This window comes from Triticum dicoccoides, chromosome 4A (assembly GCF_002162155.2).
Source record: "Triticum dicoccoides isolate Atlit2015 ecotype Zavitan chromosome 4A, WEW_v2.0, whole genome shotgun sequence".
Lineage (NCBI taxonomy): Eukaryota > Viridiplantae > Streptophyta > Magnoliopsida > Poales > Poaceae > Triticum > Triticum dicoccoides.
In genome coordinates, this window is record NC_041386.1 from 452932152 (window position 1) to 452946327 (window position 14176).

General features: G+C 45.1%; 1 long non-coding RNA gene across 4 annotated transcripts; it reads left to right on the plus strand.

Annotated features, from left to right (window-relative positions):
- The first annotated feature begins 9477 nt into the window (after positions 1-9477).
- LOC119286134 lies at positions 9478-12929 on the plus strand. 4 transcript variants are annotated; one of them, XR_005140278.1, is made up of 7 exons: positions 9480-9698; positions 9784-10084; positions 10541-10780; positions 10994-11116; positions 11548-11655; positions 12012-12143; positions 12458-12929. It is a non-coding gene; the product is annotated as an uncharacterized LOC119286134 (long non-coding RNA). The 4 variants fall into 4 exon arrangements; XR_005140276.1 differs by having other exon boundaries at positions 9478-9698; positions 9784-10780; XR_005140277.1 differs by having other exon boundaries at positions 9478-9698; positions 9784-10780; positions 10994-11099.
- Positions 12930-14176: the final 1247 nt, after the last annotated feature.

Below are 14176 nucleotides of genomic sequence, written 5' to 3' on the forward strand. Positions count from 1 at the left end.
TATAGATGCATTAATTAAATAAGATATAAAGTGATATCCCAACAAGTAAACATGTTCCAACAAGGAACAACATCTCCATGTTCCAAAAGGGAACAAACTTCAATCTTCACCTGCAACTAACAACGCTATAAGAGGGGCTGAGCAAAGCGGTAACATAGCCAATCAACGGTTTGCTAGGACAAGGTGGGTTAGAGGCTTGGTTCAACAAAGTAGGAGGCATGATAAGCAAGTGGTAGGTATCGCAGCATAGGCATAGCAAAAGAGCGAGCAACTAAGCAAGCAAAGATAGTAGTGATTTCGAGGGTATGATCATCTTGCCTGAAATCCCGCAAGGAAGAAGAACGAGTCCATGAAGAAGACAAACGGACGAAGTCGAACGGATCCTCACAAACGCGGCGTTATTGGAACCAACCCGAAGAAGCAACACCGGAAAAGAGCAAACAACATAGTAAACAACCATCACATAAACATGGCACGATGCGCAAACAAGTATGATGCATGTCCGGTTTAATGAGGCATGGCATGGCAAAGTGCACAAGCAATCCTACAAATTAAGTGGAGCTCAATATGCATCGGGATGCATATTGACAAAACACCACATCAATTATTTAGTGCTCTCTCGTTTATGTACCCCAACAATATTAAATGTTTATTAACATGGCAAGAGGTGAAGCACAACAAGACTACCTATCTAGGCAAGTTTAAATGAGGCCGGAAGCAACGAACAACAATTCCGGAAAATCCTCATATGCATAATTTAAGGTTTGGTACTGTTCTGCCCTAAACACAATTTTAGAGTTGTTTAACATGCCAAAAAAGGTCACCATGTTAAACTAGGCATTTTTCTACCCCATTTACATATATAATTTATTAAATTCGGAGTTACGGTTATTAAGTTATGAATTAAATCATTTTAGCATGGCATAGGAGTAAATTTAATCAAACATCATTTTAAATATTTTAAACATAGATGAAAGTTGGATATTATTATCCTACACAAAATTCTGAGCAAGTTTCATATATAAATCATTTTAATCCGATGCACGGTTAGTGAGTTATTAAATGCATGAACTAGGGGGACTTTTCTGCAAAACTAGCAATCTCTGGATAAATAGGAAAAATCCCAGGCGCTGAAAAAAACACATCACGGGCCGAAACTGGAGCAGATTGGGCCAGCAGAAGAAAAAAAATACTAAGGAACCGCGGGGGGGCAACTCACCATGGGCTCTTGGCCCAGCTGGAGGGGAAGCAGGCCGGTGGAGGAGAGAGGCAGGCCGAGGCGGGAGCTGGAGCCTGGCACGGCTGGGCTTGGAGGCGCGGCCCATGGCGCGTAGGAGGCAGGCCAGGCGGGGCGGCGCGCTAGGCCGGACTCGGGCCGGCTGGATCTGGGCCCGTGCGGGGAGGAGGCGGAGGTGCTCGTCGTCCTCGCGCCTGGCACACGAACAGGAACAGGGCGGCGGCGCCCTAGGTCAACGGCGAGGCGGCAGCGGGGACTCCGGCAGGCGGGCACGGCGGAGATCTGCGGGAATGGACGGATCTGGCCACGGGGATCCCAGATCCGGTGACGGAGGTAGCCGGCGGCGCTCGGGGAAGCGGAAGCCGGCGAAGTGGAGCTCGTCCATGGCGGCTCCCTTGGGATGGCGGGTGCTAGTGGTCGCCGGCGGTGCAAGTCCGGCAAGGGGAGGCGCTCGGGGTGGAGGCAGCTGCGGGATAGGGCTCCTCCCGATCCAGAGCGAGACAGCAGCGCTGTGTGCACACGGCGGCGGCTCGGGCCCGGTGCGGTACGAGGCGGGCTGTGGATGGGCCTCGCGGGTCTGGCGCGGTGGAGGGAGAGGAGAGAGAGGGTGGCGCGCTGAGGTGGCGCGAGCTGAGTGGGTGAGGGCGCTGGCGGCGGTGAGGTGGCGCTCTCCGGTTGGTCAGAGTGAGGTGGCTGAGGGCGGCGGACATGTCCGGCGCGGACGAGATTGTCCGGCGGCGCGAGGTGGACGAAGGTTAGGGTTTGGACTGCACGAAAAATTCGGAGGGGATCACATATTTATAGGTAGAGGGAGCTAGGAGAGTCCAAATGAGGTGCGGTTTTCGGCCACGCGATCGTGATCGAACGCTCTAGATGATGGAGCAGAGTTAGATGGGTTTTGGGCCAAAATGGAAGGGTGTTGGGCTGCAACACACACGAGGCCTTCTCGGTCCCTCGGTTAACCGTTGGAGTATCAAACGAAGTCCAAATGGTACGAAACTTGACAGGCGGTCTACCGGTAGTAAACCAAGGCCGCTTGGCAAGTCTCGGTCCAATCCGGAAATGTTTAATCCCCACACATGAAAGAAAGGTAGAAAAGACCACCGGAGGAGAACGAAGCGCCGGAATGCAAAACGGACAACGGGGAAAATGCTCGGATGCATGAGACGAACACGTATGCAAATGAAATGCGCATGATGACATGATATGCAATGCATGACACACAAGCAAAGGCAAGGCAACAACAGCGAATAAGTGAACGACACCTGGCACATCGGTCTCGGGGCGTTACATCGGGTGTTCGGTCTCAGTATACTAAGACCAGAGCAGGTTCTCTGTTGAGCTTCCCTCCTCGGCCTGGTAAAACTGTGCGGCATCCGACACGCCGCGGGGCAAATCTGCGAATGCTCCTGGAGAGCTCCGAATTCAGGTAAGTAAACGGTAATTCACTTTTACATGCTTGCTCTGCATATAGAATGCCTTACCTGCCGCTATCTTCTTCATTGCGTCGATCTCCTGGAGGGCCTTTTGGGCTTCGGCCTTGGCACTTTTTGCGCTCTCGAGGGCCGCGGCAAGCTCAGACTCTCGCGTCTTCGAGTCAAGCTCCAACGCCTCGTGCTTCGTCACGAGATCTTGGAGCTCTTGCTGCACCTCGCCCACCCGAGCCTCTTGCTTTTCTTGCTCGGTGCGCTCCTTGGACGCTTTATCTTCGGCCTCGGACAGCGCTTGCTTTAGAGTCGCCACTTCGGTCGTGGCCCCTGGCAAATTCACGATGATCCTATCATTTTGCAATCGCACTCTTTTTATACATATCCACAGACTAGGTACTACTTACCTTTGTTCTCCTCGAGCTGCCTCTTGGCAAGACCGAGCTCGTCCTGGGACCCTTTAAGGTCCTGCTTCAGTACGACGACCTCCGCAGTCAGTGCGGTGGACGCAGCAGCGAAACCTGCATACGCATATTGACATACTCATATTAGACTCCTGCGATATTGTTTGATCCTCTATTCGGCTTTTCTTTGTGAACACCGAACAGAGCATCGGGGGCTACTGTCTATGTAGTAATATTTTCCTATATTTCAAACACTTACCTCAAAGCCTGTTAGAAGGCTGGCACAGGCTTCAGTCAATCCGCTCTTGGCGGACTAAACCTTCTGGATCACCGCACTCATGATAGTATGGTGCTCCTCGTTGATGGAAGCACTGCGAAGCGCTTCCAGCAGATTATCCGGCACCTCTGGATGGACAGAGGTCACTAGTACAGGCATCTCGCCCCTCTTAGAAGGAGGCCGCCTGCCCGAGCCCGGAACCACTGGAGGTTCCAGCGTGGTGTTCAGCTGAGGGCCGAACTCGGAGCTCTCAGGGGCCTTGTCACCTCGGCTCCCGGAGTCCGGGAGGCCACCTTGAGGCGCCTCCGGGACTGTCTCCCCTCGACTCGGTGCCTCGTGAGACAGCACCTCGGCGTCGTCCGCAGGATGAAGGGAGGTGGCGGTTGGGACTGGATCGCTATCCATGTCCGACGAGCCCAGGGAGCCGTCCGACGATACATCGATACTGGCTCATTGCGGCCTGCATAATCATATTCGGCGTTAGGGGAAGTAGTGCGACAAAGGATGCTATGAGTTACTCTGGTACTCGAATACTTACGACCTCCCTAGGGGCTTGGCCCTGGGTAACCACTCGTCTTCGCCTTCGGCGGCGGCGGTGGAGCTGTCCGGAAGGAGAGTCCTTCCCTTCTTGGACCCTTCGGCCCCCCAGTTGGGAAGGCCTTCCTTTTCTTGTCTCCCCCGCCTGGAGGGGGAGCATCTTATTCTTCCTCCTTGTCTTCGGGGGAGGAGTGTGCCGCAGAGTCATCGGACGATAAGTCCGATAACACCTGGCGTCGGGAACTCTTTTGGGTTCCCTTGGCCTTCTTGGTCTTCTCTGGCACCTTGTAAGGAGCCGGAGTTAGCATCTCCGCCAGGAGAGCGTTTGTTGGGCCTTTGTTGACACATGAACATGTCACGTGTACCCTCGGCGCCGGGGGTGATGCACCGCAGCTCACGTCGAAGGAGACCCGACCGACAACGCGATACGCAAGACAGTCGACGGGCGCTTTTGCAGACCCGAAAACCCCACACCCCTGGGAGGGACCCCGTCAGGGAGTGTAGCGGCTATGGGCTGCCCTAGGTCGATTCGCTTGCCCCTAGAGCCTCGGGATTCGCAGCTCTCAAACACGAAGAACAGCGAAGAAGGAGATAGAAAAACGGTGGAGAGATAAAACGTAGATGAAAAAGTAGTATATTGATTTGTTCGATTGTGTGTTGTTCAATCGGCCGTCACCCCCAACATATATAAGAGGCGGCTGGACTTTCCGTACAAGTAATGGATTCATCTAGGCTTTCCTTAAAAGAAAAATTACATCAATTCACGTCCTAGAGTCCTAATTCTATTCCAACTCGGATTCAGTCTGAATCTGGCTCAAACTCTGTCTTCCTTCTTGCGCGGGCCGCCGGGCTTGCATATGATCTTCGATCGAGACGGCCCAAATATCAAACTTGTGCGCCTCGACGATACGAACAACTCTCATGTTGATCATTTTTTCAAATAAGGCAATCTTGAATACTTTTCGAGGTCATCTTTATCTTCCAGTCGGACTCGGTTTTGCAGTAGACTGGATTATTCGAGTCTCGTAGTGAATTTGTAGGCTATATATTATCTCTGATGATGATGACTCCAAAATCAAAATTTACTGTCTTGATGATACGCACAACTTCGGTATTGAACACTTCTTCATCCAAGGTCATTTTGATAAACTTTCGAGCACATGTTCAATTTCACTCGGACTTGAGCTCATCCACTCGGATATTAGATATTTTCACTCGGATCGTCCGATTGGACTTTTTCACTCGGAAGACAATCTTTCACTCGGATGACTATATTTCCACTCGGATGACTATATTTCCACTTGGAAGGCACTATCTTATTCACTCGGATGACTATATTTCCACTCAGAAGGCACTATCTTATTCAATCGGCAAGTTTTCGTCCCGATGGTAATCTTTTCACTCGGAATATTTTCACCTGGACGACAATTTCACTCGGATGATCATATTTTCACTCGGATGACTACATTTCTACTTGGATAATAATAAGTTCATCCGGTCAGCAAACTTTCACTCGACCGTAAAATTTCACTCGACCGTAAACTTTCACTCGACCGTAAACTTTCACTCGGATGGTAATTTTTTCACTCGGATTTCCGACTGAAAACATAGCCCGATCTTGATTTGTCTCTCCAGGCCTCATATGATCTTGGATTGAGACAAATTATATATGAAAATCGATCAGCTCGACGAGACGAAACTTTTCCATGTTGAAGGTTTTTCGATTCAAGGCCGTATTGATGGCCGAATTACTCGCGCAACCTATCAGACAAGTGTCTGGCACCTCGCGCCATATTTCCGTTGAGGTTCAGTCTGCAGTATATTGCCTCTAACTTTTGCATATGAACTCGGATTGAGATGATTTATATATCAAAATCGATTGCCTCGACGAGACGAAGACAATTCCTTAAGAGTGCTCCTTCATCCAAGGTCATCTTGAAGACGTGATTGGCCAAAAACCACTCGGAACATTGAACTATGCCACTCGGAGTATAGTTTCGGTCCGTAAGATAAAGTCGAATGAATATAACCGAAACATCAAAATGGTTCCACTCGGTGACGTGAATATTTTTATGCTGAAAACTCATTCACTCAAGACCATCTTCATTGCAATCTGTATCTTGCCAAAATCAGGTGTCAACAGCCTTCGGGCAAAGGAGCCGGACAGTCGATCTGTCCGGCCATTTCCTGCCAGTCCTGTCAAAGGAACGGGAGCTTAGATCCCGCATAGAGTCAAACTATGTAAAACAAGTATCTTGTAAGAGGTAAAATAGCTTACCGCGCTGGCTTGGCGCTTCACGCAGAATCCGCGATCCTCGGTAGTAGGAGGAGGAACCTCAGCGCCCTTGAATAGCACCTTCCAGGCATCCTCGTGTGTTGTATCGAAGAGCCTGTTCAGAGTTTGGTGCTGGGCCGGGTCGAACTCCCACAAGTTGAAGGCCCGTTGTTGACACAGGAGGATCCGGCGGATGAGCATGACCTGGACTACGTTGACGAGTTTGACCTTTTTATTCACCATGTTTTGAATACATGTTTGGAGTCCGGTCAGTTCTCCCGAACTACCCCAGGACAGGCCCTTCTCTTTCTAGGAGGTGAGCCGCGTGGGGATGCCAGATCAGAACTCGGGGGCCGCTGCCCATGCAGGGTCACGCGGCTCGGTGATATAGAACCACCCTGATTGCCACCCCTTTATGGTCTCCACGAAGGAACCCTCGAGCCATGTGACGTTGGGCATCTTGCCCACCATGGCACCTCCGCATTCCGCCTGGCGGCCGCCCACTATCTTCGGCTTGACATTGAAGGTCTTCAGCCATAAGCCGAAGTGAGGATTGATGCGGAGGAAGGCCTCGCACACGACGATAAACGCCGAGATGTTGAGGATGAAGTTCGGGGCCAGATCGTGGAACTCCAGGTCGTAGTAGAACATGAGCCCCCAGACGAATGGGTGGAGAGGGAATTGCAGTCCACGGAGGAAATGGGTAAGGAACACTACCCTCTCATGGGGCCTGGGGGTGGGAATGAGCTGCCCCTCATCTGGGAGTCGGTGCCTGATGTCGTCGGGCAGGTATCCGGCTCTCCTCAGCTTCTTGATGTGTCCCTCCGTGACGAAGGAGACCATCCACCTGCCTCCCGCTCTAGACACGGTTGGAGAAGGTTGAGGTGGGAAGTGCGGACTTGGGCGCTGGAGCTCGAGTGTGCGAAAATGGATGAGCAAAGGAGGAAGAAGGCGTGGATGAAAAGGTGAATTCTTATCCCTTTATATGGGCGGACGAAACTATGCGTCCCTACTAGCCTGGTAAAACTCGCTTATCCCCCAAGCGCCGTAATCGATGGCGCGATTGGGTTACCCACGCCTGTATTGATGAGAATCCCGTGATAAGGGGACACGATCTCTGCTTTGACAAGACGTGTCAAAAAACTGCCTCGCGTTATGTGCGGGGCTAGTTAAAGGAAACGGTTCGAATAATCATCGGGCCATGACATAATGCCGTGTTGCCAAAACAAGTCAGCAAATTGGATTTGTGGAAATATTATTCTCTCTACGGTGGTATGTGAAACTTATTTTGCAGGGTCGGAAACTGTCCTTATATTCAAATTCTTCCGTGGTATATTCGGAGGAGGAACCCGCCTTGCAATGCCGAAGACAATACTGCGCGCCGGACTCGTCGTCATTGAAAGCCTGGTTCAGGGGCTACTGTGCGAGTCCTGGATTAAGGGGTCTCCGGACAGCCGGACTATCTCCATTGGCCGAATTGTTAGACTATGAAGATACAGGATTGAAGACTTCGTCTCGTGTCCGGATGGGACTCTACTTGGCGCGGAAGGCAAGCTAGGCAATATGGATATGTGTATCTCCTCCTTTGTAACCGACCTTGTGTAACCCTAACCTCTCCGGTGTCTATATAAACCGAAGGGTTTTAGTCCATAGGACAACATACAATCATACCATAGGCTAGCTTCTAGGTTTTAGCCTCTCCGATCTTGTGGTAGATCTACTCTTGTACTATACATATCATCAATATTAATCAAGCAGGACGTAGGGTTTTACCTCCATCAAGAGGGCCCGAACCTGGGTAAAACACTGTGTCTCCTGCCTCCTGTTACCATCCGCCTTAGACGCACAGTTCGGGACATCCTACCCGAGATCCGCCGGTTTTGACACCGACAGGCGCCCTTATATCTCGCCTTCATCGAGTCTAACTTCTGACTCGCTGAAGGCGGGAGCGAGGTGGGTCGGCCCATCCACGTGTGATGCCACATTTTTCTTTTTTTCTTTTTTTCTATTTTCACATTCCGCTTTATTTTTGTGCTTTTGTTTCTACTTTTAAAACATTCTATATATATATATATATATATATATATATTACAAAAAATGCTCTACAAAATTATTTGAAAATGTTCCTCAAACACTTAAAAAAGTTAATCAAGCATTCGAATAATGTTGAAAAAGTATTTCAAAATGTTGAACAAGTATTGGAAAAGAAGTTAATCAAGCATTCGTAAAATATTGAGCAACTATTTGAAATTTTTTGTACAAGTATTTGAAAAAAATCTTCATTAAGCATTCGGATAATGTTCAACAAGTATTTGAAAAATATTAATCAGGCATTCGAAAAATGGTGAACGTGTATAGAAAAATTATTGATCATGTATTAAAAAATGATGAAATTTCTGAATCACGTATATAAAAATGTTAATCAATAATTTGAAAAAAAATGTTGAACTAGTATTTGAAAAATGTTAAACAAGAATTTTGGAAATGTTAAATGTGTATAGAAAAATGTTCACCATCTATTAAAAATGATGAAAAAATTTGATCATGTATATAAAAAATAGTAATCAAGCATTTGAAAAATGTTAAATGTATATAGAAAAAATACTGACATGTATTAAAAAATGTTAAATCTTTTTATTTGAAAACAATTAATCAAGCATTTGAAAAAAGTTTAAAAGTGTGTATAGCAAAAATGTAGACCAAGTATTTAAGAAATGTTAGTCTTGTATTTTTTTAAAAGCTAATCAAGCATTTGAAAAATGTTAACCAAGCATTTGAAAAATGTTAAAGTGTGTATTAGAAAAAATGTTGCCATGTATTAATTTTTTTAATTTTGTACTGGAAAAATGTTAAATATGTATTAGAAAAATATTGTTGAGATATACAAAAAATTGTAGAATGAAAAGCTAAAGGAAACAAAAAAATGAAACCTGAAAAGAAACAGAATAAGTCAAAGAAAAAGAAAATAATATAGCAAAGAAACAAATGCAAAAAGAATGAAAAATATAAAGAAAAGTGATGAAAACCAAGAAAGAAAATAAATAAAAAAAGAAAGAAAAGCAAAAAAAAACAATGAAAACCTAGAGAAGAATAAAGAAAAACAACAAAACTGGTGAAAACATGTATCTATACTACTATTAAAAAAGCAAACATGAATTATCCTAAAGCCACACAACAAATTGTACGCAGGATAAGCAGGACCTTCCGATCAAGTCAACTTAGACATATCCTACTGTCCATATTATATCGATAGTCTGATATTGAAATCAACGTCTCAGATTGAATGTTCTGCCGAGCAGACGTCCTGCCGCTCCGCTTCCTTCTACGCGGCCCCGCCCATTCCCTGATTTCTCGGATGGATTGCAACTAATCATGATTCATTCCCCGATTCTTCTTTCTCCATGCCCCTAATTCCCTCAAGAAAAAGAAAGAACGGATCCACCATCGCTTCTCCCTTCCCCTACCTCTGAATCTGCCCCGAGTTACCCTGCCTCCGGTGGCCGCCCGCGCTCTTGCAAGCCGCCTACGGCCTCCTCTGCAGGTCAGCCGCTCCCAGCGCGCTCCTCCTCCATTCCCTATCCCTCTCCTCACTAATCTCTCTTCTTCTTTCCGTTCCCGAGCTGCAGGACGCCATGGCCACGGATTAAAGCTCCGTCGGACTTTCGCTCGCGACTGCCGGCCTTCTTCACGACCAGATCGACGACGGGGACGACCGGATCTGCCCCGCCACCTTTCATTTCTGCCTCGCCTAGCAGCACTGCGCATCTGCCCCACCTCCCCAGCCAGCGCAGCCGCCCCTCCGTGTCTGAGTCCCTGTGCTGGCCAGTGGCCACGCCCACCGCCTGCCCAGCACCGCTCTCCCGTTGCCTTAAACAATCCAGCTCCACCACTAATCCATGCCCCTGCCCCGCGACTGAAGAGGATCAGGTGACAAATGTAACAATTTATTTGAATCAAATGTGATTTTTCAATTGTAAATGTACGATAGTGCCAATGTTTATTCTATCTGTGTATCATCTTCTGTTTACTTCACACGTCTATTGCACAATATCCCATTTCTGAATGTTATGTCTCGATTTCACATGCAGTTCATATATTGCATTGTAATAACACTTTATTTCTAACTTATAAATCGGAATGTAACAGGTTCATTGTAAATCTGTGACATTCATTCTATATGAAATATGATATATCAGCTTCAGACAAAGAAGTTCAACCTACCACCTTATTTTCTTGTTAATGTATTTTAGTCAAGCTATCTTAAGTGACTTGTTCCGGCGACGGTCAAGAACTATCCTGGACAATGTTAAACATAGATAGCAATGCATATTTGCCCTGTTCCACATGCATTACAGTTATGTTGGATCCTTCTGAATTTCATAGAAGCACAAGCTGCTAGCATAGCGGTGTGCAGGGGGGAGGCCTTGAGCAGACAGGTGACTGTGTCGCTGGGGCAGCGGATATGAGGCATATCTGCAGGCACCAGATGGTAGGCAAGAGGCACATGGCAGTGTGGCGAGCCAGTGGCTTGCTGCTGTTGCGAGAGGGCTACCTAGAAGATGGACATGAAGAATATGGTGCCAGCAATGGCAAAGGGGAAGGCAGGGAGTGGTAAAGTGAAAGGTATATTTCCTTTTGAATTTCTGTATTTGTGTACGTTGGCAGGGGAAAACGATAGTGTGCAACTCTGATTTTTATTCCTGTCAGACTTTCAGACAGTGTACACTAGAGTGATATTGTGGTCTTTTCATGCTGTAAATTGCAGATTTGACTAGACACATCGGCTTAATTTTTATTATTATGATCGTAGTAGTATTTTCATGCTGTAAATTTCAGGTTTGACAAGATACTTTGGCTTAGTATACGAGATATAGATACTCCACAACATGTGTATGGTCGCGTAACTCTTGGTTCTCCTAAATCAGCCTTCGATCACATGAAGGTATACCCCGGTGCAGGGTATGTACATAAACTAAGTGCAAACGTGTAATCTATATGTATTCTTTTCAATGGTAATTTGATATTTGGCTTTCCAAACTAACCTTGCAATTTAGTTAGAAACAGTTAAGTTCTTCAGAAATCCCTTGAAACATTCTCAAGCAAAAGCAAACGAAGGGCATACCAGTTCCTTTTTAATACGAGCCTCAAACTTATTGTATTCTTAAATCTAAATATGTTCCCATTGTTGCATCATTTAGCTGTTCTTTATTACCTCATCTAGTAATGTTTCTTTCGTGGTTTCGCTGAATTAACAAAATAGTTTTTATAGCTTATTTGTGCAGCTATATGCTAAGATTGTGTGGGCAATATGTCTCTTTCATACTGCTTATTAAAGTTTGATGGATTATGGTTGGAATGTGATGCTTATCTGCTCATTTTATTTTCTACAGTTTGTGATAAGATCGGATTTGAGGTGTATTTATAACGATCACATAAATGAAAGGCTACAGGAAGATTTTGGAAATGGCAATGGTGTCAACAAAGACATGAGACAAGAGGTAAACACTCTTCTATATGTTACCCTCTACTATTTGATTGTACTGTTGAAATTGATTTTGCGACCCAAATATGGTGAGTAGAATTTTACCTTATATTTTTTGATTACATGTGTTGCACACTGGTCTATATGTACCCATATCCATCTGGGCGAAGAGTTCCAACTTTTGAGAACGGACATTGTGCAAAAGTTTGTTCTTTCATGCTTGCCATTCATCCCCGAACAGTTGTGACAGGAATTGCAATACTGTAGATCTGTACATACGCGAGTGCTGTATGACAACTTCATTATGAACTGGTCACCTCGAAATTTGACAAGCATATGAGATATGTGTAGTAATTTGTGTATGCATTACAGCTTGGACTGGCGGCATCGACTGAAAAATCATCCCAACCATCTTGGAGACAGCCAGGCAGGTGTTGCGAGCTGTGATGCCTGAGGCACCCGCCGAGAAAATGGGGTTCGACATGATGATCAAGGAAGCGCAGGGTATGCTCTTCTAATTAGTTTGATGATTTCCACATGTAGTAATGCTACTCTGAATGTTTTTGCATAACAATCTGAAGATTTTTTTATTGAAATCTTCGTGGTGGTTCTTCCAGTTAAGTTGAGCTTAAGACGTAGTGATTCTGGTGTGAAGTTTCCCAAATGCATTTTCTAATACAAAATTTCTTTTTCCAGATATAGACTCTTTTTGCTAATAAATAGGCCAATCTGAATTCAAAGTTAAATAAAATTTGTGGCCTTCTGTTGATAGATGGAATTACACGCTGATGGACTGTGGGTTTCTATTTTTCTTATAGAAACAGAGAAACCGAAATTATGTTTGCAAGATGGTTATCATATATTCTAATTCAGACACAACCGATGATACAACAACGCTCTTCGCCAAATTCTAATTCAGTCGAGCGTATCTTAGCTTGGGACCATGCCCGTGCAACAGTTTTTGTCATCTTCATGCCCCATATAAGTTGCTTCTGTCATGCATAGAAGACAAAGACGCCACCGACAGCAGCGACACACATAGTGAGGTCATTGCCCGACAGGATTTTTCTTTGAGCTGCCTGGAGACTTGCTTTGAGCTACTAGGAGACATCCAGTGTTGGTGTATTCTCCCTTCATTTCCCTTGTTTTTTCATTGAAAATCTGAACATATGTAGTTGATTTCCAGATTTCGATCGCCCTACAATATTTTTGACTTAGTTATTTGTACATAGTACGAGCTTGAATATTGAATAAGCAGATCTATTAAATATATAAATAGAATTTTGTGCATTAGTTTGTATGTGCATTTGCACACATGCATATGATTATTCATGTCAGATTTGTTACGTGCTTTTTTTGCCACCAAAGTTAGGTGCACCTCCTTATTTTTCAGATTATGATTTGAAGCCTTTTTTGAATAGTCCTATTTGTATTTGGAGGATTGTATCTATATACTATGTTAACAGGAGATGTAATCTCATTTATTTTCACATTAATAATAAGTGCCTCTTCAGTATATCAAAACAATATTTCTCTATGGGGAGCCTGCAGTTTGTGATGTTGTAATTTTTCTTTGGGCAAATACACTACAGAAAAAAAAATCTATGCTGCGCACCTGAAAAGGCAGATATGTACTCGGCATAGTGTTTGCTGAGTGTAAAACTCTATGAAGTGCACTTGGCATACAACTAGCATGGTGTTTACAGCATGTATTTGTCGGTTTTTGAATGGAATGTTAAGATTCTTATGTTCAATTATAATTTATCTCCGAAAGCCCATTATAGAATATTTATATAGATTCCCATTTATTAAAAATATACTGTACATGGATTTTAAATTTCGGGTACTTTGACCATATTCACATTTAAATTTAATGAGGGACACGTGCGTTGCACGTGCACGGTTACTAGTGTAAGAAAGGAAGAGACCCGGTTAAAAGTAAAGAAAAAAACAAAAAAACCCAAAAAAGTAAAAATATTAGCTCGATTGGCCTAAAATAGGCCGCACCCAACTAGGTAATCATGAAACCATGGTGAGCCTAGTGGTTACCAGCGTGCATGGTTAGCTGGGAGACCATGGATTGATCCCGTGTTGTTGGGCTGACCCCATATTGTTTTCGCTCTACTTGAGAAAATTATCAGTCTCACTTAAGGCGATAAATAGTCGCCGCGCTTTCCTTCCACTCGGGGAAGGGGGGAGAGCTTTTCACTTTTTAGGCCCGTTGATATTTAAAATAAATATAAAAGCCTCCTAATCATATTTAGTCTTTTAATATTAATTTAACATTATTGGAAATTAATTCCATCTATATATAATTTATCGGTAATACCCGGTATTGCCCAATAAATTCGGAAACCCGTCCGATGACCCCGAAACGCTTCCGGTTCTCTAGAAACTATTTCGAATATTAATTAGACTATTTACAAATATTTCCTCGTTACTCCCATCCTATGAACACTTAGTAGATCGTGATTACCTTAAGTTTGTGACCGATAGTGGAATCGTGGACATCCATATTGATCCCTATGTGTACAGGA